Consider the following 26,774-nt stretch of genomic DNA (forward strand, 5'->3'; position numbering starts at 1 on the left):
TCTGCAACGAAATTTGTCTGGAATTATCAAAAGTACTAACAACCTAATGAGAAACATTTCATTGACAGTACAGAAGCATTCTGATGAATTCATAGGCTTGCCTCTGTAGAGTGTTCTTTCACATCTTAAGGGCATCCATGCCCTATTTCAGAGAGTTTCCATCAAAATACATCAGTCTGTAGGTGGGTGCGAATAAGCAAATATAGGAATTAATGGTGCTGCAGATTACTGATTTCCTATGCAGCTAGCACCTAGACTGAAAGCTTGTTTTCCTTCAGTATAGCCTTCCTCTAAACTGAACAGTTTTCTTACAAAAACAAAAAGTGTCTGTTCTTTTTAAGCTATTGCAATGCAGATATGGGGTAAAGCTCCAAGGTACTTTAAACAGTTGGGCAGCAGCTACTGATGTAGTTTGCTGCAGCATGGTATTCTAATGACTCGAGTTTACTTCAGTTGTCATACTAAGTAAATGGGTCTGTGAAGAGTACATTTACTGTACCACAGGTAAGAGCACATACTGCACTAACATAATAATTACAGAAGAAGAAGAACAGAACTACATTAGTCACTGGACGAAGCATGGCAGACCAACTGCAGCACAAAAAGCATACTACTTTAAATGCCATGAGATTTACATGCCTGCACTGACATGGAGCAAAGTGACAACTTCCTTGTATTGTTGTCAAGTCATCTTCTAACAGACGTGAGTTTTACTGTGCCTGTAATTGTTTTCAAAGTACATGAATTTAAATACCTCAAGATTCACTGACATGGTGTAGTGAGCTAAACCTCGCCACAACAATAAATAGAACATACTGGAGGGATACATTCCTGTGTCACAGAGACTCCCCATGCTTTGGAACAAAATTCCTAACTACATTAGGCAGAGCCCCTCACAAACACTCTTCAAGAGAAGCCTTGATGAGTGGATGGGTAACAGAAAATACAACCCTGGGATCACTTCATTGGCTCTGCTTGACAGAGGCCCAGTTAATTACACAATCTGGCTAGGCTTGAAAATGCCCTCGGGCAGATAGCCTAGTACCCACCTATGAACCTATGGTACCTGAATTTCAGGTGTGGGTTTAACATTCATACTCGTGCCAAAAACCTTAGATGCGGCAAATACTTCATTCTGAAAGGCCTTTTATGTTCAAGACTCTTCAGAAGTTAGTTCAGTAGAGAGATGCTTGATTCTAAGAACATCTCCAGGGTCCTGACACCAAGCAGCAGTGTCAGCAGGTGTTCTTTGGATGATACGTGACAGACTTTCATGATGGTATTCTGAAATAACAGATGTTGCCTGTATATTACAGACTGCAACCTGGAAAGGTTGTTCTTATGACAGTTCTTAGTACAAATCATTACAAAATTATTTTTTACAGTAACCCATGATTTAGTGTACAGGAAAGAGAAAATACCACTTTTCCATTTAAATGAATCACCCTTCTGTGCACAGTTGTCATATTCTCCCTGCGTCCACATCTCAAGTTTCCTCTGACATACCAAAGATAAACACGTGACACAAATGGAAATCTCAACACTGCCCCTAACTGTCAGTGTATACCTCCTGTGATGGACTGGTGACATTGAATAATCATATGTTTGTTTTCGGTACTGTCTTTTCTACCTACATTGGTGCTCTCTCCTCAATTTTCTAGAGAATAACCAATAATTTTTGCAAAATTTCCTGCTGTAGTTACAAGCAGGATAACAAAATGTCATTTTACATTTTTAATCAAATCATTTATTAATGTGCTTAAGACCTAAGCACAGTGCAAATTAGTAGCATAAAAACTAATACAAAAATGCAGTAAAGCATGCTAAAATGAGTACAACAAATAACATGCAGTTCTCAATTCCTGGAAACTATGGTGCACCTTACGAAATAAACATCTTTTAAGGGACCTCTTGAAGCTGGTCAAACTGGGACACCCTCAAAGATGTCAGGATACTGCATAGTGCTTCCCACTAAAAAGGAGTCCGATAAAAAAGGCAAGGCAGCCAGATGTTCTTAAGTCACATCCTGTGAAAACCTAACAGTCCTATGAAAGCAAAGAAAAGTGACTGGAGTAGGTAATATTTAAGGTAAGAAAAACCCATATCGTGCAAAGTAAGGGAATCTTTGAAAGTATTTCAAGAGTAAATATATAAGAATGTGGAATCCATGCAAATTACAGAGACCAGGCATAATGCGAGTGCTTCAAGGAGCATCTGTAAGTAGCCCTGAAAAGTAATTTTTGGTCCACTGAAAATACTCCAGGTCAGTTAAGGGCAGTTCCACACAAAGGGTGTTAGAATAATCTAACTACAAAGAAAACAGTGCAAGTTTCACTACAGATAAACCTTCGTGCAGTAAAAGATGTTCAGTTTCGGTAACAGACCACAAACTGTTTTATCTAGGTAATGTCCCTCAAGAGTTTTACAAGTTCATCTAACTAATGACAATACCTGGTCTTTAAATGTCAGACAATCATGAGGGATCACAACAGGGTCATGCAGCCTGTTACTTCATAAACAAAAATTAAGGCTGAAAATGGACAGCCTCAGAGCTGTATAAATAGACACAGCCTTATTCTTTGGCAGGTTGAACTTTACAATAACTGTTTCTCGTGCACTTCAGGATGGATTACAGATTTGTCTTTAGTGATTCAAAAGCTGCTGTAAGCTCATGAGGAAAAGACGAAGTAAGCCTGGATAACAGTGTCACCTTCATACCTTAATCCTGTCTTCAAATGATAACCCTCACTGGCAGCATATACACATGCAATAACAGCCCAAAAATACAGCCAGCCCACTGAGAACTCTGAGCACAGGAAAGATGACAGGAAGTATTACTTTTGAATCCATATTCAGCAAGTGTCTTAAGAGGTAGGAGGCAAATCAATCAAGAATGGTGGATGAAATGTCACATAAGAAATGCAAAACACATCAACATGATACAATGACTATAACAAATGCTATGGGAAGCTCAGGGAAGACCCAAAGAGAATAGGAATGTTGATCTTTTGCAACACAAATGATCATTGCTAAACATAATGAGAGTTGTCTTGTATGCTTAAGTCTCTTGACTATTTTTACACATTTCACATACAAGCAACTGCCACAGGATTAGGGAACATTATCTTCATTCAGAAGCTGACTTATGTTTTCTTGGAGAAGACAATTTCCTACTCTCCCATATATAGCATTATTCATTAAGAGTTTCCGCAAAAGAAACACAACCCAGCAAGAACCCAAACAAAGGGAGCCTTCACTGACTGCTTCAGTGTTTAAACCAGGGGACATGAAAAATCATTTCTTCTCTCTAGCAGAATTGAAGGAAAGAAGATAATGAAGAAATATTTCTAATCATAATAACCCTCATCAAACCCTGTCATTAGAGAAGAAACCTCAAACATTCTGGGGACTGAAAGTGACACTTGGGCTGTTGATATTCATAGGTCAGGTGTTGGTACAATAGTAGTCTGTACAGTGACAGAACACAAGATGTTTGGTCAGCGTACATCAAAGACAGAAGTGGCCCCTAACAAGATGAAGAATGGATGCATGTATAACAGCAACAGAAACTTGAGGTAGATAGTGGCACTTCTGGTGACAGTTTCTACATTAGATATAAAGGAACCCACAACTGCCATGAGAGCCAATTTCTGCACAGAAAATATCTGGCAAGTGCCAGTTTAATAGCTAATCTAGCCAATGTTGTAATCTCTACTGCAATCACTTTTTTTTCAGTTACTGGAGCATTTAATTATATAAGCAGGGGACTCAGCACATGCATCAGCCACTGAAATGGGGGGGAAGGTATCAGCTACTCGCTAAGAAGTGAATTTTTAGCTTGCATTGCAGCTTGAATCACTATTCCCCTGACAAATATTCCATCCTGCACTTCAGTCAATGCACCCCTTTTCACCCCCTCATAGACAAACACTTCTCATCTTTCTCTTTTTCTAACACCATAGACCTCTCTACCCCCTCTCATGCATCTCCTGTATACCTAAGTTATAAACCTTCCAGATATATTAATTTGGAATAGACAGCCCACATAGAATAATCCTATAGCATGTTCTCTCAGGCATATGTTGTTACTACAGTCCTCCTGTATCCTACGAATATCTCCCCTCCAACATAACTTTAGAACTTACTTCATTATATCTCTTGAATGTTTTACTAACCTATACAATACTAAAATCTCCTGTTCTACAAAATTTTATAACTTACTTCATTATGTATCTTGAACTGTTTACAAACCTGTCTTTACTGAAATGTAATAACACTAAACTTCTTTACAATATTTTCCCTTCTACTGTATCAGCCATTTACTTCCTGCAAGATTTCAATGCTACATGAACTTAGAAATGTTGATGTAGATATTTAACTGCATATACATGTCTTGTAATTAAGTTTGTTTTCATGAGAAATGTAACTTGTTTTTCTAAGAACTGTCTGAAATTCCCTTATTAATATGCATGTACTGTGGTGGAGCTGCTCTCCCCGGGTCTCTGTTGAAAATGGGCTCTGCCCAATTGGCCTTTCCTGGTCAATCAACAAAGGCAGACAAACTAATAATTACATACATAAATCTCATCAGAACTTCAGGCAAGGGCTCCTTTGCTAATGAGGCTTGTCCAGGTGAAAATCTTACATCTGTTCCTTCAATTTAAGTTTTTATGTTTTTCTCTGTAGACACTCTGAGTTGCTTCAATTTTTTTTCTTTAGCACTAAACTCTTTTTTTTTTTTTTTTTTTTAACTTCCAGGCTGAAGCTTTGACAGTAAGGAAACTCCGAGTCATTCCTGATCAAAATAAAGTTATAGCAGGAGATTTCTTAGATGACTACACACTTATCAACAGGTTGATTACAAGTCTCCCAGTGGGAAAATTGAAATTGAGAAAAAGAGGCCAGTAAAGGCTAGTAATTTGGCTGGAATTCAACTACTAGCTAGTAATCACACTGCTTGGATGCCAACAAAGACTATACATTTGGATAAAGGAAGAGAACATCAACCAAAAATGGAGAAGAAAAAAAATCTGGCTGGAAATAATATTGCAGCTATTCAACAAAAAGCAGTTTAAATCTCTGCTTTGGTACAGGAAATGGCTTTCACTAATTTATAGGAACAAAATAAATAAAATGCACTCAGAGGTGCTTAAAATAAATGAAACACTGAAGGAATGTATCAAATCTAATAATATAAGACAGAAAAACAGAAGCAACGTTAACCAGAAACTCAGATGAACTAATGAAACTACTAAAAACAAGTGTTGGCATGAAGAAAAGGCTGGTTGAGCATGAGGCTTCTCAGTAACAGCCATTTCAAAAAACAGTACAAGATGGAGTACGTCAGCTTTGGAAAGAAGATGTCTTCCAGTAATTCAGAGGAAAAATAAATCTGATGCACTCTGTTTAAAATAAGTGAAACACTTGCTTGTTTAAGTTTTGCTTAAAAGTTAAACAACAGGCTAATACACTCAAGTGTACTAGCTTTTGATAGCATTTAGTCGAAAAACACAGCATTTATTGTATTTTCTGCCTATCTGAAAAAAAAACTTGTAAAAAACAAAAAAAATACTCTTGTTTTCCATACTTTCCTAATAGTTTGTTCCAGTGATCAGATTTTGCTGATCCCTGGGCTTTGTCTTGGTTCCTGTTTTCTCCATTTTCCTTGTTTGGTCAAGGGGTAGTTTCTTTACTCACTAGTGGGAGTAGGGAGTACTGAGCTGCCTGTTTGTCCTCAGAGGAGTGGTTTAAGGCAGTAACTTGTAGTTTATTGGCCATTTTGGGTCATTTCCTGTCTTTTCCAGCCCCCTGCTATAAAGCACGCTTTGGCGGGCTTTTCTGGCTATAGAGAACTCAGCACAGCTCCTCGTGGTGTCCAGCAGAGTTCCTAGAGCAGCAGAGACCAGAAAAGACAAACTTTCCAGATTCTAAGTATATTTTTCTGCATTTTCGACTTTTTAAGCCTTTCGATTGCTATTTCTGCCTGTTTTATTCTGCTATTACCTGTTTTTACTGTTTTTAATAGCTTGAATTGTTTATTGCACTTGCTTGTTTAAGTTTTGCTTAAAAGTTAAACAACCGGCTAATACACTCAAGTGTACTAGCTTTTGATAGCATTTAGTCGAAAAACACAGCATTTATTGTATTTTCTACCTATCTGAAAAAAAACTTGAAAAAAACAAAAAAAATACTCTTGTTTTCCATACTTTCCTAATAGTTTGTTCCAGTGATCAGATTTTGCTGATCCCTGGGCTTTGTCTTGGTTCCTGTTTTCTCCATTTTCCTTGTTTGGTCAAGGGGTAGTTTCTTTACTCACTAGTGGGAGTAGGGAGTACTGAGCTGCCTGTTTGTCCTCAGAGGAGTGGTTTAAGGCAGTAACTTGTAGTTTATTGGCCATTTTCGGTCATTTCCTGTTTTTTCTAGCCTCCTGCTATAAAGCACGCTTTGGCGGGCTTTTCTGGCTATAGAGAACTCAGCACAGCTCCTCGTGGTGTCCAGCAGAGTTCCTAGAGCAGCAGAGACCAGAAAAGACAAACTTTCCAGATTCTAAGTATTTTTTTCTGCATTTTCGACTTTTTAAGCCTTTCGATTGCTATTTCTGCCTGTTTTATTCTGCTATTACCTGTTTTTACTGTTTTTAATAGCTTGAATTGTTTATTGCACTTGCTTGTTTAAGTTTTGCTTAAAAGTTAAACAACAGGCTAATACACTCAAGTGTACTAGCTTTTGATAGCATTTAGTCGAAAAACACAGCATTTATTGTATTTTCTGCCTATCTGAAAAAAAAACTTGAAAAAAACAAAAAAAAAATACTCTTGTTTTCCATACTTTCCTAATAGTTTGTTCCAGTGATCAGATTTTGCTGATCCCTGGGCTTTGTCTTGGTTCCTGTTTTCTCCATTTTCCTTGTTTGGTCAGGGGTAGTTTCTTTACTCACTAGTGGGAGTAGGGAGTACTGAGCTGCCTGTTTGTCCTCAGAGGAGTGGTTTAAGGCAGTAACTTGTAGTTTATTGGCCATTTTGGGTCATTTCCTGTCTTTTCCAGCCCCCTGCTATAAAGCACGCTTTAGCGCGGAGTTGCCACTGTTGCACACTAGAGCAGCGCCGGTTAAACAGGTTTAAACTATTCGGGCTACCTAAAGTCCACTCTTCAAATTTTCCCTTAAAACTACCTTCCTAGAACTATACTACTGATCTAATCAGCGTATCCTATAACTAAAAAGATCATCTCTACTTGACTCCAAGTAGACTATTCTCTATCTGTTAAACCTAGCACTTGCTCCTACAGTACTTATTACCTTGCTCCGACACTCTTATAGATAGCACCCCAAAAAGGCAAACCCCCATTTCTCGGTCACCCACGTCCCCCGGAATCTCTTTTAAGGTTTTTTTGTCTAGTCCTTCTAGCATGTCGAGGGATCAGTTGCTAGTGTCCTCTCCTGCTTAGCTGGTGAACCTGGGAATATTGAGGCAATGTTACAATTGCCTCATGTACACAGACAACCCTCTCCTCCTCCCACAAAACACAAATACATGCGAGAGATGCAACTATACGGCCAAACTGGAGGCTGAGCTCTCTCAACATATGACTGGCAAGACCAGTCAGGAGGAAAAGGTTACCACACACACTATACACCCAGTCTCACATAGTACCATCTCAACCTCAAATCATACACATAAACACACAAAGACATACTCGGAGGCTCTGATCAAAAATCTACCAAAACAGCAGAGGCCACCAAAGCAGACACCCAAACAACCACCACCTCAGAACACAACACCTGCTACACATAGACCACACAGTCAGAGTGTCAAACAGTCACAGCCCTTAAGGCCAAACACAATGCCAGACACACTAGTCATTGGTGACTCCATAGTCAGACACACTGGCGTCCCGCTCACCAGACTGAGTAAGGAGAAGGTCACAGTAAGCTGCCTGTCGGGCGCTAGAATCCGCCACATAACGCATGCACTCAGGTCTCTCAACAGCAGGTACAAATACGACTCAGTCATTGTCCACGCTGGTGTAAACGACCTGAGACGTACCTCCTTGGACTACATGAAAAGAGACATTGAGGAGCTCTCTGATTATGTAGCCCAGGCAGGTATGACCCTGACCCTGAGCAGTATCCTACCTTCACCAAGAATGATGCCACAATACAGAGATAAGATGATCAGCTTTAACAATTGGCTTAAACTCTGGTGTCATTCAAAGGGGATCCAATGTCTGCCTGCCTGGGATGACATGCTGGACAAGCCACGCTGCTTCGCAAGGGACGGCTTGCACCTGTCACCCCTGGGATTCCGGATATTGGCAAAGGCTCTTGCCACCCCCATAGTGCCTTTTTTAGGCAAGGCTCAAATTCTAAACCTACCACCCTAGAACACAAAAAAGGAAAAAAACTAAGGGTAATGCTGCTCAATGCCAGAAGTCTAAATCTCAAAATGCATGCACTCGAGGCCCTTCTCAGTATGGAGAACATCGATGTCTGTGCTGTGACAGAAACCTGGTTCAAGGCTCCTGAGAGCACCCCAGCACTACAAGGTTTTACCTCATATCATGCGTTCCGGCCCCAAAATCCGGAAAACACCAAGAAAGGAGGGGGGGGTATCCATATTCATCAAGGACACCTACACCTCCAGACTGGTGGCAACGCACGATGCATCGGAAACCATCCAGGTGCAATTAACCATAGGCAAGACTGCTCTGCAAATTGTAGCATGTTACAGGCCTCCCTCACAAACTCAGGAACCTCACATGGCCTTCCTGCAAACACTAGAGGGGATAAATGTATCACCAAACACCATCATACTAGGTGACTTCAATTACCCTAATATAGACTGGGTACACTACTCAAGCCCAAACACCCTAGCCCAAAAGTTCCTGGAATTCATAAACTCAAATGCCATGGAACAACTAGTCACCATCCCCACAAGAGGAGAAAACATACTTGATCTCATCATCACGAACATGGGAGCACAACGTTCAACACCGGAAATATACCCCTCACTGGTGAGATCAGATCACAAAATAATCTCGCTGGAGGTCCTCATCCCACCCCCACCTGAAATAAAAAAGACCACAGTAAAAAACTTCTCGAAAGCCGACTTCACACTTCTAAAGACTAGTGTGGTCTCCTTTAAGGCCCCGAGCCGGCGGAAAACAGTACTCAAGCCGCTGAATCACTTACAAATGCCTTCTACCAGCACCTGCAGGACTGCATGGATAAGGCAATCCCAAGCAAAACAAAGACTCTTTGTACCAAAGGCAAGCGTCCAGTCTGGTGGACCCCAGCCATAAACAAACTCTACAACAAAAGGAGGAAGCTACTACAAGATAGAGCAAAATCCTTAAAAGGTAAGACACCCTTGATCACTATAAGTAAAAAACTAAGAGCTCTCATAAAATCATCCAAAGCAAATTTTGAGAGAAAAATAGCTAAAGACTCAAAAGACAATCATAAGGCCTTCTTTAGCTATGTTAGAAACCTGGGAGGAAACTCCCAGATATGCTCAGAGCTAGTTCAAAATGATGTGAAGATTACTGATCCTACAGACATTGCCAACATACTGGCTGACAGGTTCAGTGCAAACTCCACCCCCCCCCCAAAAGGAGAGATATCTATAACAACCCATTGCAGCCCCCCAACATCTCCAACGCCCAAGTGAGAACTGCTCTCTCCAAAGCAAAAAACACAGCATCCATGGGACCTGATGGTGTCCCCGGCTGTGTGCTCCACGAACTCAATGACGAATTAAACCCACAGCTAGGACAGCTGTTTAATCATAGTCTTACCTCTGGATATGTACCCAGGGAGTGGCGCACTGCAACTGTGGTCCCACTTCACAAAGGCGGTGCCTCCACCGACCCTGGAAATTACCGGCCCATTAGCTTGACAAGCCTTATCTGTAAAGCCATGGAGAGGATCATAATGGACCTCATAAATAAAGACATAGGGAATTTGCAGACTTTGGATCCATCCCAGTTTGGCTTTGTCAAAGGCAGATCATGCCTTCTAAACTTGGTTGACTTTTTCAAAACAGTCACCAAAGCCATTGATGAGGGAAAGGCAGTCCATACAGCCTACCTCGATCTGGCGAAGGCCTTCGATACAATACCCCACTCGGGTATCATTGAAAAACTCATCAGCTTAAATGTTAACCCATACATCACAAGATGGGTTGCAAACTGGCTGAGTGACAGAACCCACAGGGTCAGAGTTGCTGGCGCCATGTCAGACTCAAAGCCTGTCACAAGTGGTGTACCACAGGGCTCAGTCCTGGGCCCACTCTTGTTTGGCATCTACTTTTCCAAGTACAAGCAAACACAGGAGGGTTATGGCTGACAAAGTTTGCAGATGACTGCAAACTGGGCGCCATAGTAGAAAACACATCTGACACAGATATCCTTCAGAAGGGTCTCACAGAAACGGATAACTGGTGCCAGAGCCATGGCCTAAAGTTAAATGCCAAAAAATGCATAGTCATACCCTTCGGGAAAAACAAGGTTACCCCTAGCTACCAAATAGGTGGCAATCCACTGAGCACAGAAGAAGTTATCAGGGACCTGGGGACCCAAGTTGATAGTAGTCTGTCATTCGACACCCATGTAGCCAAAGTAGTTAGGAAGACCTACTACATTGCCCACCTTATCATGAAGGGATTCTCATCTAGATCAAGGGAGGTCATAGTCTCCCTATACTCATCACTCATCAGACCAATGATTGAGTACAATGCCCCATTCGGAATGTATCTAACCCGACACCTGCAGCAGCTTGAGAGGCCACAAAAATTCCTCACCAAAAGGATAAAGGGTCTCAAACATCTGTCCTATGCTGCCCGACTGAAAGAACTTCAACTCTATTCAGTCGCCACCTGCTCAGAGGTGACCTTTGCCTAACATATAAGGCCATGTCAAACCCAGATTTGATGAATATGCTTCACCTCAAAAAATCTAGATCCGTCAGAGCCACAAGGGCGGGAGACTTAAACCTTGACACGGCTATTAATAGGACGTGCTGGAGGGATAGATTCATCACCCAAAGACTCCCTATGCTGTGGAACAAAATCCCGGTATATGTGAGGCAGAGCACCTCGCTGGCCTTGTTCAAGAGAAATCTTGACCAATGGATGGGAGATCGCAGATATACCCCAGGGATTACCTCAGTGTCACTGCTCGACAGAGGCACAGCAAAATAATGGGTATAGTTCCCCATACTAAAGGGGTGGCGTAAGCCACAAAACTATGGGCTAGGCTTGTAAATGCCCTCGGGCAGATAGCCTAGTATGAACCTATGAACCTGAAGTCAAATAACAAAAAAGATTGGAAAAATAGAAGAAGATTTAACTAGCTATTCAGATGAACTGTAAAAATGCAAATATCAGAGGTTCAAATAGGAAACAAGGATGGCTGAGCATGAGGCTTCTCAAGAGAACTTTCCAAAAAATTGTAGTTAGAAAACAGAGTATGCAGAGAAAACCTGAGATTGTCTGCTGTACCACAGAAAGTGAAAGGAACAGAGACTGCATTCATTTTTATGAAATTACTAATAAGCAACTGAACTGGAGAGACAGGTATGTATCCCAGGGACTACCCCATCTATGGAACAGGCTCCACATGCATGTGAAGCAGAGCAGCTCCCTAACCCAATTCAACTGCAACTTGGAAAAATGGATGGGGAACAGGAAATGCATTCATGGTTTGACACCTATGTGTCGAATGGACACAAGCAACCTGTAAATGGCTCATCTCACAGGCCCCTGCTGGTAAATATTTCACCTCCCACACTCCTGCTTACACTTATCAATGGTATCAGAACTTGTAAGAGATTTGGGGTGCATGGCTAGGCTTAAAAAGGCCCTTGTGGTTGTTAGCCTAGTAAACACCAATGAACCGGTGTTCTACAACAGGATTTGTTAACTGAAAGGGTATTGTATTTATGCTCCAAATCTTGCCATGAGAAAGCAGCCAAGGCCTATTTTAGTAGAGATGCAATATTATCAGCAGAAAGAGTTGCTCCTGACACGCTTGTGGGGAAAGGGAAAATTCTTAAAAACTATGGACAGTAGAGCTTTTGTAGAAAACAAATATTCACTGTACATCAGACAGAAAAGAAGCAAGTATATCCCAACAATCAGGGAAAGTGGAGATGCAAGTAAGAGATTCAAGCTGCTGTACCCAGCTCTCTTCAGAATGTTTTTTACCTCCTAGAGGATCAAACACATTTTGGAAGCAGAACTGACTAAGGTGGAAAAAAATGTTTAGCCAAAATTAAGTGTGACCAGCAAGCAGAAAGGGATGCTACTTCTCACTCTATCAACAATAGTAAGGCACACACAGAGACTATGCCACTGAACCTTATTCTATTATTCCAAAGGAAAATGTTTTAGTGACAGAAAAAAAAACAGGTGCTGACTACAAGAACTGAAGTACCTTAACTTAAAACCGAGACTGGTGTTGGGAGATGGAAACAAGAAGAATACCAGCTATATCATGCAATTAATGAACAATGACAGATTATAATGCTTTGATCCTATTAGATATAGAAAAAGGCATGTAAAATGTGGCTTTACAAAAAGAAGAAGAGGCGGCTTAAGAAAGATTGTAATTCTGTCCACTGTGTTAAACTGGTGCATGGACTGTAAAGCATAAACCCAACTTTATGTCATTAGTGTTTTGAAAAGACAGCAAGTTTTGAAAGTAATTAAGTAAAGCAGTTCTTGTTCTTAACTGATGTTCTAGCCTCTCTTCCCAATCTTTTCTAACCTCCTCTGATTGATTCATACAGTTATCATGGAATATTTTATAGGCCTTACTAATTATCCCTTTTTTTAACAGGAGCAGTATAATGATGTGCATCTGTTCTAGATTCAACTAAAAACTACCAGAACAAGTCTTTCACTTAGGACTTCCCTATCCTTTTCTATTTGCTTACAACCTGATATCAATCCCTGGTTCGGACGTCAGTCTATAATATGAAGTCTGAATAACTTCTTGGCCTCGTCCCACTCAATTACATTTCCCTCTTTGGTTATTTGTCCCAATACCTCAATTACTTTGCCAGTTTTCTTTAGTACATTACAGTCTCTTTTCCGTATTCCTATTTGCAGTCATCCCCATTTGCAAATTCTCCTTTCACTATTCCTGTGTTGGCTTAGTGCTTAAAATATTATGTATGATTATTATTCTCTTTAAGGATCTGCATCCAAAATCCCACTGTCTCCTTAGTTCTTGAACTATCTCCCCATCATTCATCATCATCCTTTGCACTGTGTGTTAAGTGATAATTTAATAAAGGTGATAAAATATTTGTAAGAAAATGGATTTAACTTGCATGTTATGTTGCAAAGTAGTCTTGTATAGTGTGCAGTGAGGGGTATGTGCATCTTATCAGTGACAGCTGCATATTTTAAAGATACTAAAGTCAGTACTTTCTCTTAGTTGTACAGTATGCATGCTTTAAACTGTATCAAAGTAAGAACAGCTGGACAAAAATATTCCATAGTTAATGTTGTGATATTGAGCTGCTGGGCATACATAAATTTAATGATGACATCATAAGCAGAACTAAGACAATAACTTTCCCTGTTTTAACAGATATGGATATCTAGAATAATGTCTTTGGTTTAAGCTACAGACTTTTTAAGCAAATTGGCTTATAAAATAATAGGCATGGAACATCGTAGCCCGTATTGGTAAGATCATTAGCTTTTTTTTTTCATTAGCAAAGGCTTTCATTGGGAGATACTAAGTCTACAGGTGCAATCAATTAATCAAGAGAGAGGACTGAACAATGTGTTCTGAGTGAAATTTACAAACATTCTTTCATGCATCTGCAAAAACAGTAGCTGATTTTTCATTCCTGACTGTTTTTACTTGAAGATGAAAAGTCTGCAGGTGAAAGCAAATATTCTTGAGAAGTTTGGACTCTTATCTGCTATGTGAAGTGTATAAGGTACATTGTAATTAACATTTAAAGGTACAGCTAAATGCAGTTCTATGAAAAAAATAAACATAGCCTGAAACTGCAGGAAGAAAATAAATTATATAAGTAGTTACTTCCCCAGCAGCCTTAGTACTTTAATGCACTTAATATGAAAATGCACACTTTAGTTTGCTTATTTACAGTAGCCAATCCACTTTTTTCTTAGGGCTAGAAGTTAAGGCATTAAATCCTTGGATGTAATTGGAAAATGTTTTAAAATAATAACCAAATGCCTTATTATTGTCAAGTCATTTATGCCATCATTTCCTTTGTGTGTATGCATTTATATGGGATGTTTGTTTGCTTTTGCTTTGTATCGCCCCCAAAAGGCTCTGCCTAACCTCTAGGGGAATAAATGTTGGCTTGGTGGCAGTCAATGCAGTTTTATTTTATTATTTCCTTGTTCTTGGTTATTGTTTGATATGTTGAATAGTGTGGCTTCTAACTTAAATCAGACAAAATAGTTTCAAGGGGTGACTTGGATAATACACACTGCAGCATGGAAGAATTTACGGGTACTATGATGGTAAACATTGACATTTATATGTTGCTGTGGATTTTATAAATGAATTTTTTGAACTGAAAAAAGCACAATGTGGTGGTCTTTTTCATCTTTTGAATTTCTACAGAACGTTAACTTATCACATGAACATGCTGAGGTATTTAAATAACTAGAAAGCAACTTGCCAACTTAAACTAAAGTAAATTTTAATAAAGCTACTTTAAAAAGTAGTTAGAACTTGATATGTCACCACAAGCTCTGTGGCCTATGCCTTTTACCCACTTTGATTTAAGAGACCCAGAAGAAAAAAGGTTGTTGCTTAGATGGGTAGCTGCAGTACAATAATGTGCATTAGAGTGGGACTGAATTTTGATTGAGAGGTATTTCATGAAGCGGGCAAAAGCATATAAAATAAAGACTGCATGTGCAATTAAGAGATCAAGTCCATGTTTCTGAATGTTCTAATACTATGCAGTCATTGAACTGGAAGTTCACAGACTTTGAAAATAAGTTGACAGAGCATAAGAAAAAGAAGCCTATTCACAGACTCCAAGGATTATTTTGTAAATGGAGCCCTGATTTGGAAGAAAAATATGGGAACCAATAGAAGGAAAGGAAATAAATCCGGTGATCGCAGAGAGATGACAACATGGTGTTGTCATCTGTGGCATCCTCTTCCTCTTGGATTTCTTTACATCATGTAGACAAGACAAACAGCATGCCAGTCTCAAATTATTACTTTTACCACCTTAATTAAATTATCACTTAAGTTATTAGCAAACATACATTTGTATAAAAGAAAAAAAAAGTATTAAAATGTTCCCAACATATATTATACATCACATATGTTCTTTGGTATAACTATCATCAGTCTAATATTACATAAACTACTCAATTTCTGCCTTCGCTTAAACCTCACTCCTCCTCCAGAACATTATTCTGCATGTACCACTCCCACAATTTCCATTTATTTCTATGTAATTTGCTCCTACCTTTTTCTAAAGAACCTTTTTATCTCTTTTACAATACTCAATAGCAAAATCTCAGCTGATTTAGACTTTGATTTCCATTTTTGGTAATTTGTTTTTTTTGGGAGCCACCAGAATCAAACTTATCTAGGCAATTCAGATCCTGTGTCCCAGCTCAAAAGACTCAATCCCTTAATTACACCATTTGCTCACCCAATATGTCTGAGGAAAAATTATTTGGAGTCCACTTATGGTATAAAAATACCTACACAAAAAACTCCAAGCAAAATTCAAAGTCTTCTAGACTTTGTTGCATACTTGGGACCCATAAATAAGTCTTCTCATTGTTCCTTTGTAAATTACTTATCCGATCTCTCTTCAATCTCCTCCAAGATCTTCTGATTGAATCTTATAGTTATTGTGCAATATTTTACATGCTCTACTAATTATCCACTTTTTAACAGTAGCTTCTATTCTAGATTAAACTAAAAACTCTACCAGAGCAGGTCTTTCACTTATAATTTCCATATCTCTTTCTTTTTGACTATACTTTAATATCAATCCCTGGTATGGAGGGAAGGCAGTCTCCAACCTGCAGTCCAAACGTCTTCTTGGCCTCTTCCCTCTCTAGATAATTGTTCCCAATACCTTGGGTTCCTTTGCCAATTTTATCCAGTAATTTCAATCCTCCTCTTGCCTATTCTCTGTACTTCTAATTACAGTCATCCCTATCAGCAAAATCTTCTTTCTCCATGCTCATGTTGGCTTAGTTCTTAGAATACTTTCTGCTACTGTTTGAATAGAAAATATATATTTTATTTAATTTCTCCAAGTCTTTTAGTTTTTAATACCATGATGGGACTAGGCCCAAGTCCTAAGTCAAAGTATGATTAAAGTTCATGAAATTAGTACTGTTTCAATCTCTGAAGTTAGCCAGAAGTGCTCTTTGCAGCATCACAGTGTGCCCAGTAATGACCCCTTCTGCAATTCATATACAGTTATATGTATTAGTAACATATCCAAGTACAATTCTAAATTCTTTTTTTATAAGACCTGTTGCTCCTACTACTATTGGAACTGTCCGAGTATTCTTCCACATTGCCCTTGTTTCTGCCTGCAAATCCTGGTATTTTATGACTCTATGTCTTTCTGTACGTAAGGCACTGCAGTCAAGTGGATGTAACAATTTCAATGATCAATGCTACTTTTCTCTTCTTTTCATGGACTACTATATCTTGTTTTCTCTCATCTACTTTTTGAAGTGTTGGTAATGGATGATCCCATGTGATATAAACTTTATAATTTTCTATGATGCTTTGTGGCTCATGTTTCCAGTGTTTTTCAGCTACTTCAGTATTATAATGTTTGTACATTCCCCAATACAACAGTCTTGCCACACCATTATGCCTTTCAGTGTACAGTCCTTCTGCCATTACTACATTACAACCAGCAACAAGATGTGCAACTGTTTCCAATTCTATTTTACAAAACTTTTACTTTGTCCGTTTCTCCCACACACAAACATAGTCAACTAACTTGGACTACCAATATTACCCTTTCATCTTTTGGTTTAAATTCACCTCTCCTTAGCCATTCTTGCATTAGATCCTGATCAACATGAGGTTGTTCCAAGATTTTCTATACCTGCAACTATATTTATACATTTTCCACATTTCTTGCCTTCATATCTGATCCTTTACCTTATTTTCTTTATTCTGTTTTTTGGCACATTCAGTTCCTGCCTTATACCTTATTTTCTTTATTCTGTTTTTTGGCACATTCAGTTCCTGCCTTACTTTTATCTACTTCTGGTTTGATTTCCATTTCTGCTCGACGCTGACATGCTTCTGCTGAACTATGCAGAGAAGTCATCTTAGACTTATTCTCCTCATGTTTCAAAACTTTCACTATGTTTGGGTCTTGTGAAGTCAACAGATATGTATGCAGCCCCATGAGGGTCTACATTATAACACTGAAAGCGCATATGTGCGACTACATAAAAGTTGACACATAATGCACGAAACCTGAAAATAGTGAATGGCCACATAATCAAATTTTTCCCTAGGGAAAAAAACGTATGCGGCCGTTTGCTAAAAAATAATTTAACACCATAACAGGTGGGGGGCTCTGCCCTCCACTCCACCTAACTAAATATACCAACTCCGAGATCACACTATAGGGAAGGAAAAAGCAACTCCATGAAGTTGGCCAACTATCTCCTTGCCCTATGACATATTCATCGAATCGCTTAAATGCGATTCAATGAATATGTGTCGCTGTTTCCGTTTTCACTCAGAAGCCTTTTCATGCTTCTGATATAGACACATCCCATGATTGCAGATCTATACATGTAATCAACTTCAAGGAGGCCCATACCTCCTTCAGAACAGGTAAAATACAATACTGATATGCAATGATTTTTATAAATCATTTGATGAGCATGAAGCATCCTTCTTATTTTCCTGTCCAACCTATCCAACAGCTTCTGGGGCCAGTCAATCACTCCAAAATGTAAGAAAGGACAGGAAGAACTGGTTTATAACTTGGACTTTATTCCTAGATGTCAACAATGTTTTCAGTATTAAGTCTTCTAAAATATTTCTTCCCAAGTTTTATTCACATTTGTACATGTTTTGTTGATCCTTCATCAATTCCCAGACATTCATACAGTCCCTCTTGCTCAAGTTCTTTTATATTACATTCCTGTCCCAAACTGATGTTTTCTTGGTGCTGTAGCTTTCTTGCTTTAAAGGCTGCTTTTGCACATTTATCAAAACCAAATGACATTGTTATATCATCAGAAAAAGTTTTGATATCCTGCAGTTGTGCTTTCAGTTTCTCATTTGATGAACTATACAGTTTTAAATTGTCTACAAAAAGAAGATGAGAAGTCTACACTTTGTTGTTTTCTAGGAGCAAAATTCTAGCCATGACCTTATCTGTTAAGTAAACAACTTAAAGGATTAAGGGCAAGACAAAATAACAGTGGTGACAGAAATTCACCCTTGAATATCCCCTTTGAAATTTTATCCCTGGAATAAATTTGTCCATTATTATGGCTTAACTGCAAAGTGGTTTGCCACTGTTTCATGGTCGCTGTAATGCATTCGATCAGTGTTGGGTGTATCTTATACATTTTAAGCACTTGTTTATCCATGAAAATGGGATACTGTCAAATGCTTTTTTTATAGTCTAACCATGCCATACTCTGATTCTTCCCCTTTTAACAGTTCTCCATTATGACTTTAACAGCAAATAATCCTTTTTTTCCATATGACTTCCTTCTACTATCCTTTTTGTTCTGTTGCCATGATTGAGTTTTCTTCTAAATGACAAACTCTGTCAGCATCAATTCCAGTGTAGAGTTTATACGTAGTCAGAATGCAAGTTATTGGTCTATAGTTTTTAGGAGAGTTCGCAGGTTCGCTCTTAAGTAGGAGTGCTGTTTTTCCTACTGTTAACCAGGCTGACGTCTAGTCAGGGTGCGCATATAAACAGTTCTTACTCATGGCTAAATCTTCAAGTAAAGATGTTAATACTTTTAGTCAGAAGTTAGGTATTGCATCTGGGCCTGGGGTTTTCCAATTAGGAGCTTTTCTTAACTCTGTTTCAATCTCTCTGGCTGTTACTTCATCTCATTTCATACCCTGTACATTTGAACGTCTTATTCTTTGTTTTACTTCTATCCATTTAGCATCTTTATTATGTTCCACATGATCTTCATAGATATTTCTCCAAAATGTATCTATTTCTTCTTTTTTTGGTGGTGTTTCAATTTCTTTTGCCTTGTTTCCCAATTCTCTATCAAACTTTTTTGGGTCATCAGTAAATTGCTTATTTTGTAATGTTCCTTTATATTTATCTACATATCTTCAAAGTTTTCTGCCTGTGCTGATATTTTTAGTTTATATGTGATATTGCATGATAGATCCTGATCTACTCTGATACAGTGCAATGCTTTTATCACGTCTTTTTGAATATTTTTGTTTATCTGTTCTTTCTTCTATACTCTTGTAACAGTGACACTTCTTTTCTTCATTGCCTTATAGTTTTCTACATTTGATACTTCCATGATGGTATTCAATTTCTCCCCTTCATGTCCCTTACTACTCTGTATTTTTGTGGTAAGACTGTTATTAATTTAGCTGCACAGTAATATATCCTGTTTACTTCTGTTATATCACACAAATCTCTATGGACAGTCCTAATTACTGTGTTCATTTGTTTTATCAAACTTCTAACTTTTTGGGTTTTATTGACTTTCTGTAGTCTATTTCTTCCATTGATCTTAATATGTCTGTCCATTTCTAATAAATCATGCAACTCTTCTCTTAGATCATATTCTTATAAAGTGAGGGTGCATTCTTTGTTCTCCCATTTCCTACAGGCATTCTACAGAAAGTTCCAGAGCATCTTCATGTGCCACATTCTCTTCAGTTTCATCCTGCGTCATCCGTTGCTCTTTCATATGGGAGCTCACCGGCATATCACTCACCAACATTGACTGAGTCAAAGTTGCTGCAGTTTCCTGTTCCTTCTCTTGCTGTGCAACTTCAAATGAATGTTTGTACTGTTTTCCTGTGAAAGGCTCCAAAGTATCTTCATATGGCAATTTATCAGATGTTTCCTGCTGCACTGGTTTCTCCTTAATTTGGGGATCCATTACTCTATCCTGCTGTGATGTTACCTGAGTTAGATTGTCTACACTAAATCCTTCACTTCACAGGTAATCCATAGCCTCAGTTTCTATTTATTAAATTAGAAGTTATGTACCTACCATAACGTTCCATGTTGGTTGTCTTCTCTCGCCTTCTTTCTTGCTGAATGGGTTCGGAGCCGATCCTCGGCTCCGACTCGGCACTTGCTAAGCTCGAGAATCACTTTTACCAGCTCGAGGCAGCCCCATATCCCATGATGCAAGGCGGTGAATACCCAGATCTCGTTTGGTACCTTGAGGGAAAACTACCTAGCATAAAAAACTTTCCACTAAGGAAAGAAGAGCAATTAGCCTAAAAAGGCTGTAAGGGGAAACCAGATAACTAAATCTAGAACTAACTGGTGCCCAAAGAAGCAATATTCCAGAGTCAAGGGAGATCCAGGTCTGTCCAAGCAAGGGGGCAGGAGGGAGGGTCGCAAAAAAGAAGGCGAGAGAAGACAACCAACATGGAACGTTATGGTAGGTACATAACTTCTAAATGTTAGGTTGTCAATCTCGCCTTCATTCTTGCTGGATGGGACCGCGTCCCTAGCACCTCTATCCTGGGTGGCTCATTGGAACAGACTCTTGAGAACCGTAGAACCAAAACTGGCTCTATCCCTGGAGGCCAAATCCAATTTGTAATGAGAAACAAAGGTATGAGGAGTGGCCCAAGTGGCTGCTGCACAAATAGTATCTAAGGGTAGTCTAGCCTGAAAGGCTGTAGAAGTGGCTAAGCCTCTAGTGGAATGTGCCTTAGGTTTTGAGCACAGTTGTTTGCCCCTAAGTTGATAGATTTCGGAAATGGTGGAAGATAGCCATCTAGATAAAGTCACTCTGGAAACAGGGAGGCCTTTCTTATTTTCAGCATAAGAAAGAAAGAGCTGATCAGACTTTCTGAATTGTTTTGTTCTGTCCAAATAATATCTGAGTTGGCGATGAACATCAAGATAATGTAATTTTTGTTTTTGAAGCAACCTTGGGCAAAAAGGATGGATTAGTTCTCAAGGATACTCTGTCCTTGTGGAAGAACAAATATGGGGGACGAACAGAAAGGGCATGAAGTTCTGACACTCTCCTAGCTGAGGTAATAGCGACAAGGAAGAGTGTCTTCCACGACAGAAACTTTAGAGAGCATGAAGCAGCTGGCTCAAAGGGAGGAAGAATTAAGGATGTCAGCACTAGATTTAGGTCCCATTGAGGAGGAGGACTCCTGACAGGAGGTTTGAGGAGAAAAACTCCTTTTAGAAAGGCTCTACAAAGCTTGTGGGACATAATGTTGTGATCTGCAAACCCAACATGAAAGGTCGAGATCGCAGCAAACTGAACTTTGACTGTGGAAGATGAAGAACCCGAATGAAAGATTTCCGCTAGAAAATCCAAAACTGCATGAACAGGGGCAGTAAAGGGATCTATTTTCCTTGATTTCGCCCAAAGGGAGAAGCGTTTCCACTTGCTAGTGTAAATCCTTCTAGTAGAGGATTTAAGGGAAGCCACTATGATATACCTAACAGGGTTAGAGATCATAGGAAGCCTGGCTAAAGAAGGAAGTGGAGCAACCAAGCTGTGAGGTTGAGAGAAGGAATGGACCGATGCAGCTGACCCGATTGGTGGATCAGAAGATCTGGCACTGGGTCCAGATGCCAGGGCTGCGCCAAAAGGTAATGATGCAGGAACGGAAACCAAATTTGTCGAGGCCAATACGGGGCAATGAGAATCATTTTGGCTCTCAAAACGGTAGCTTTCTGGAGTACCTGTGGTATCAATGGAAAAGGAGGAAAGGCATAAAGAAGTCCCTGGGGCCAATCTTGGGTAAGAGCGTCTCTGGGGGGATGGCCCGGAAGTGGGAAGAGAGAGAAGAAGGCTGGGCATTTGCTGTTTTGGGGAGTAGCAAAAAGATCGTAACATGGGCGGCCCCACTTCTGAAAAATCTCCTCCACTATCGACTGTTTGAGAGACCACTCATGAGGCATGAGTATAGCTCTGCTCAATCTGTCCGCTAAAATGTTGGTTTTCCCAGGGATATGCGTTGCTACCAGAAACCGATGAGAGGAGATCGCCCATTGCCAAAGTCTGAGAGCCTCTCGACACAAGGGGTAGGACTTGGTTCCGCCCTGCTTGTTGATGTACCACACTACGGACATGTTGTCCGTGTGAACTGCAATTGTTCCCAAGGGAAGAAAGTCGTTGAGGGCTTGCAATGTTAAAAGCACTGCTCTCATCTCTAGGACATTTATGTGCAGGTGGTATTCGAACGGTTGCCACGTCCCATGAACCATCCTGCCCTGATAATGTCCCCCCCACCCGATCAGGGAGGCGTCCGTAGTGACTGTGGCTACCGGTGCCGGGGAAACAAAGGGTCTGCCCTGATGAACCTGGGGAGAAGAAATCCACCAGGATAGGTGGTTTTTGCAAGTTTGTGTCACCAGAATTTGGTGACACATGGGAAGTTGTTGGTAAGACCACTGGGTGAACAACATCCATTGAAGGAGACGCATATAAAAGCGGGCCAGAGGAAGAAGAGTAATGGCAGCTGCCATGAGGCCCAATACTTTTAGGACCAGTCTGGCTTGCACCTTTTTGCTGGCAAGGATGATCCATACATGGTTCTGGATATCTAGGATTCTCTGGCTTGTGAGGTTTGCTGACATCCGAACAGTGTCCAAATTTGCGCCTATAAAAGTAATAGACTGGCAGGGCAATAAGGAGGATTTTCTGTAGTTGATCGAAATTCCTAACTGAGTGCAGAGATTTAGGGTGTAATCCCTGGCTTGGAGAAGTTGATGCCTGGTGGTGGCTGAGAGGAGCCAGTCATCGAGATGTGGAAACACCTGGAATCCTTGACGTCTCAGGTGAACTGTGACCACTGCCATACATTTGGTGAACACTCTGGGGGCTGTAGTGAGACCAAAGGGCAGGGCTCTGAATTGAAAATGACTGGACCCCAGCCGAAAGCGGAGAAACCTTCTGGAGCGTCTGTGGATTTTTATGTGATAGTACGCATCCTGAAGGTCTATAGAGCACATCCAGTTGTCTTTGCCCAGGAAGGGCAAAATCGATTGAAGTGTGACCATCCGAAATCTTGTCTTTTTTACAGACTTGTTGAGCCTGCTGAGGTCCAATATTGGTCTCCAATTTCCCGTCTTTTTGGGAACCAAAAAGAACCTTGAGTAGATTCCGGGCTCTGGATGGTCTGTTGGAACTGGCTGAATGGCCCTTTTGTGTAGAAGCTTTGATACTTCTAATTTTGTGATTTCCCTTAGACCGGGTGGAACATCTGGAAGGGAATTTTTGTGAGGGAAGGGAATTTTTGTGAGAGAAGGGACTTTCCTCGAAAGGAATCTTGTAACCCTCGGATATGATCGACTGTACCCATTTGTCTTGTGAAAGGGAAAGCCAGGCTTCTGGGTACAGTGATAATCTTCCCCCGACTGCCTCCAAGGATGGACAGTCGGGCAACACCTCAGGGATGCTGGAAGGGTTTGTCAGAGAGAGACTCTCTGCTTCCCTGGTTTTGCGGACCCCCTCTGCCTCTAGGGCGGTGTCTGTTATTATTACCCCCTCTGCCCCTAGGGGTAAACTGACCACGTGTGTCCGGCGTGACTCCCTGAGATTTACGGAACCACATCTTTCCGCCCTTCTGTCCCTTAGGGTAAGGCCTAGAAGGGGTGGAAAAATGGACTCCTACGGCAGAAAGAGTCTTGCCGTCTTGCTCACACCTCGTCAACGTATCCTTCACTTGAGGACCAAACAAAGTCGATCCATCGAAGGGAGAGTTTGTGAAGGACGCCTTAAAAGGATCTGCAAAATTACAGAGCCGCATCCAGGACTGACGTCTAAGAGCCACTCCTGTCCCTGCAGCTCTACTCGCTCCATCTGCTGCATAAGAAATCAGCCGCATGGAGGAGTTGGTTATGGAGTTAAGGATTCCTAGCTGGGAAGCAATCTTGTCCTGAGCCCCTGCAGCTGTAGGATCCTGTACTACTTCACCTAATTCTTTAAGGATGTCTCTTTGAAGACTGGTGAAGTGACATAAATAATTCAGCGAACGCATGGCAAAGGTTGCTGAGGAAAACATCCGCTTACCATACCTGTCCATGGTCCTAGAATCCTTGTTAGGAGGATGGACTGGCACGGAAGGATCTGCAAGTTCCTTCTTGGTGGCGGCAGCCACCACCATGGCATCAACAGGGACACCTTTTGTAAGAAATTGCTTCTCAGAAGGGGCTGTAATAAATTTAGAAGGCCTCCTGGGAACTGGTTCTACGGAATCAGGAGATACCCACGCCTTCCGAGCTATCACCTCCATGAGGGGGTCGAAAGGCGGAGACACCCAGGAGGTGGAGGGGCGAGATCCGAACGCCTCTAGGTATACCGACTCATCCTCGGAGGGATTTATGGAAGGCCAGTTTCCCCTCTGTTTTAGGAGTTCTAGAATGTCTGAAAAAGAGACATCCTCAGAGGGGGATCTAGGGGACCCCTCCGACTCATCTAAGTCGGTATCTGAAGTAGTAGACTCGGGGGAGTCTAGGTGCTTCCTCTTACAGGTCCTCTTACGCAGAGGATCTCCTGATGGATCAGGAGAATCCTCGGAAGAGGGGGTTCTTCCCAGTGGGGAAACCTGAGGCGGTGGATCTCTCGGTCCGGGAGCAAGAGAGTGAGAAGAGACATCTACAGGCACCGTAGAGGGAGGAGCTAAGGGGATAGACTGCTGACTGAGCCCAGGGGCCAGCACACTCCTCATCACCTCGAAGGCTCCCCTCCCAGGGAGATCCAAGAGACCCCACTCCGAAGAAACAGGGACTCCCGGGCCCACCGAAAGGGAAGGCTCCGAGGCAGATGTCGGGGCCGAGCTCACCAAGGCCGAAGCCCCGAGGGGAAGAGCAGGGTCGGACAAGGGTCCGATGCCACTCACCCCCTCGGAGCAGACCAGGGAAGCCCGACCACTGGATCTCTGCAAGGAAGGTCTCGAGGAGGAGATCGGAGTAGAAGCTGAGGGAGCAGAAAGGGGAGGTATCTGCCCTGCAGCAATAGCAGTGACTATTCCCATAGACTCCGGCTCCGAGCTCTGAGGGAGAGTCGAAGGAGGAACTTGAAGAGGGTGTGGACTAATAGTCGTCTGCTGAAACAGACTATGAAGCATTTGGGCTAGTGCCTGTGATTTTAATAATCTGCTTACCACTCTCTCCAAATCATGATCTGAGAGCCTGGAAGACCTAGATGATCGGCTCCGATGGCTCCGCTCCGAAAGAACAGGAGAGGCCGGAGCCGACAGTATCGGCTCCAAAGAGGGAGACCTGGACCCCTTCCTCGACGGAACCATCGGAGCCGAAGAACCCTCGGTTCCAGACGGAGCCGACAACTTCTCGGCTCCAAGTCTAGCCAAGGATGTATCGGCTCCGGCCGGAGCCGATACAGACAAGGGAATAATGGTATCGGAGCCGGTCGGCGCCGATACCGAAGCCTTAGCCACATGGTGGTCGGAGCCGACACCAATGTGGCAGTTAAAGTATCGGCACCGATAGCCATCGGTGCCGAAGATTTAGCCAAAATAATATCGGCTCCAGCCGGAGCCGATCTCGACTCCAAAGGAGTCGAAGCCAAGGCCGGAGGCTTAGAAGCAGAAGCCTGGGCCTTGGAAGTCTTAGCGGGCTTGCCCGAAACAGACTTGGTCGGGGAGCCCTCCGGTTTGAGAAGCCCTCTCAAAATTAATTTATTTCTCCTTTCCTGCAGGACTCTCTGGCTGAAAGAGTGTCAAATAGCACAGGAGTCCTGCAGGTGGAGAGGTCCCAGGCAGTAGATACAAGAAGTGTGACCGTCTGTCAGAGACATCTTCTGACAGCACGAGTCACACTTCTTGAAGCCTGAGACCCTCTGTTCTTTGGACATAGTGTTATCTACAAAACACACAACTCACACAGTCCCAGAATCAGAAATTTAACTTAAACGTATAAAAAAACTAAACCCACACACACACCCTGACAGGAAGGGATGGGAGGGGATGAAGGCCCGACTAAATAAAAAGAACTAGGGAAATAGTAAAACTAGCTAAAAGACCCTACAACTATCTAAAAGTGACAAAAAAATCTAATAAGAGAGAGAAATTTTAGGAATGGGGTGACTAAAATGTGTATAATAAAACACTTACCAAGAGCTGGTAAAAGGAGTACCTCATCAGCGAAGCGGCAAACGAGATCTGGGTATTCACCGCCTTGCATCATGGGATATGGGGCTGCCTCGAGCTGGTAAAAGTGATTCTCGAGCTTAGCAAGTGCCGAGTCGGAGCCGAGGATCGGCTCCGAACCCATCCAGCAAGAATGAAGGCGAGATTGACAACCTAACATCTTCTGCATTACTAATCTTTTTTTCTACTTTTCCTCTTTTTCTTATTTTCTCTATTATAAAATGTTCCATGTCCGGATGCCTTTGCCTGTATTTTTCTTCAAATATCTTTGGTGCTTCTCTTTTTATATTGATTAGTTTTGCTTTCTCCCTTGCATAAATATTGCACTATATTAAATCTCTTTCTTTCCCATGTCCATATTTCTTCTTCAGATGTCTGCTGCTCCTCCCGTTTCTCCTTACTTTGGGGACTTGTTTCATCATGTTGGTATGTAACCTGTT

At 41.3% G+C, this 26,774-nt stretch overlaps 1 protein-coding gene across 3 annotated transcripts in view; it reads right to left on the reverse strand.

Annotated features, from left to right (window-relative positions):
• The window catches only part of SLC9A7 (solute carrier family 9 member A7), a 3,436,621-nt gene that overhangs the window by 1,063,966 nt on the left and 2,345,881 nt on the right, over positions 1–26,774 (reverse strand). The window lies entirely within an intron of this gene.

Source organism: Protopterus annectens, chromosome 5.part0, assembly GCF_019279795.1.
Source record: "Protopterus annectens isolate FY-2018-M chromosome 5.part0, PAN1.0, whole genome shotgun sequence".
Classification (NCBI taxonomy): domain Eukaryota; kingdom Metazoa; phylum Chordata; order Ceratodontiformes; family Protopteridae; genus Protopterus; species Protopterus annectens.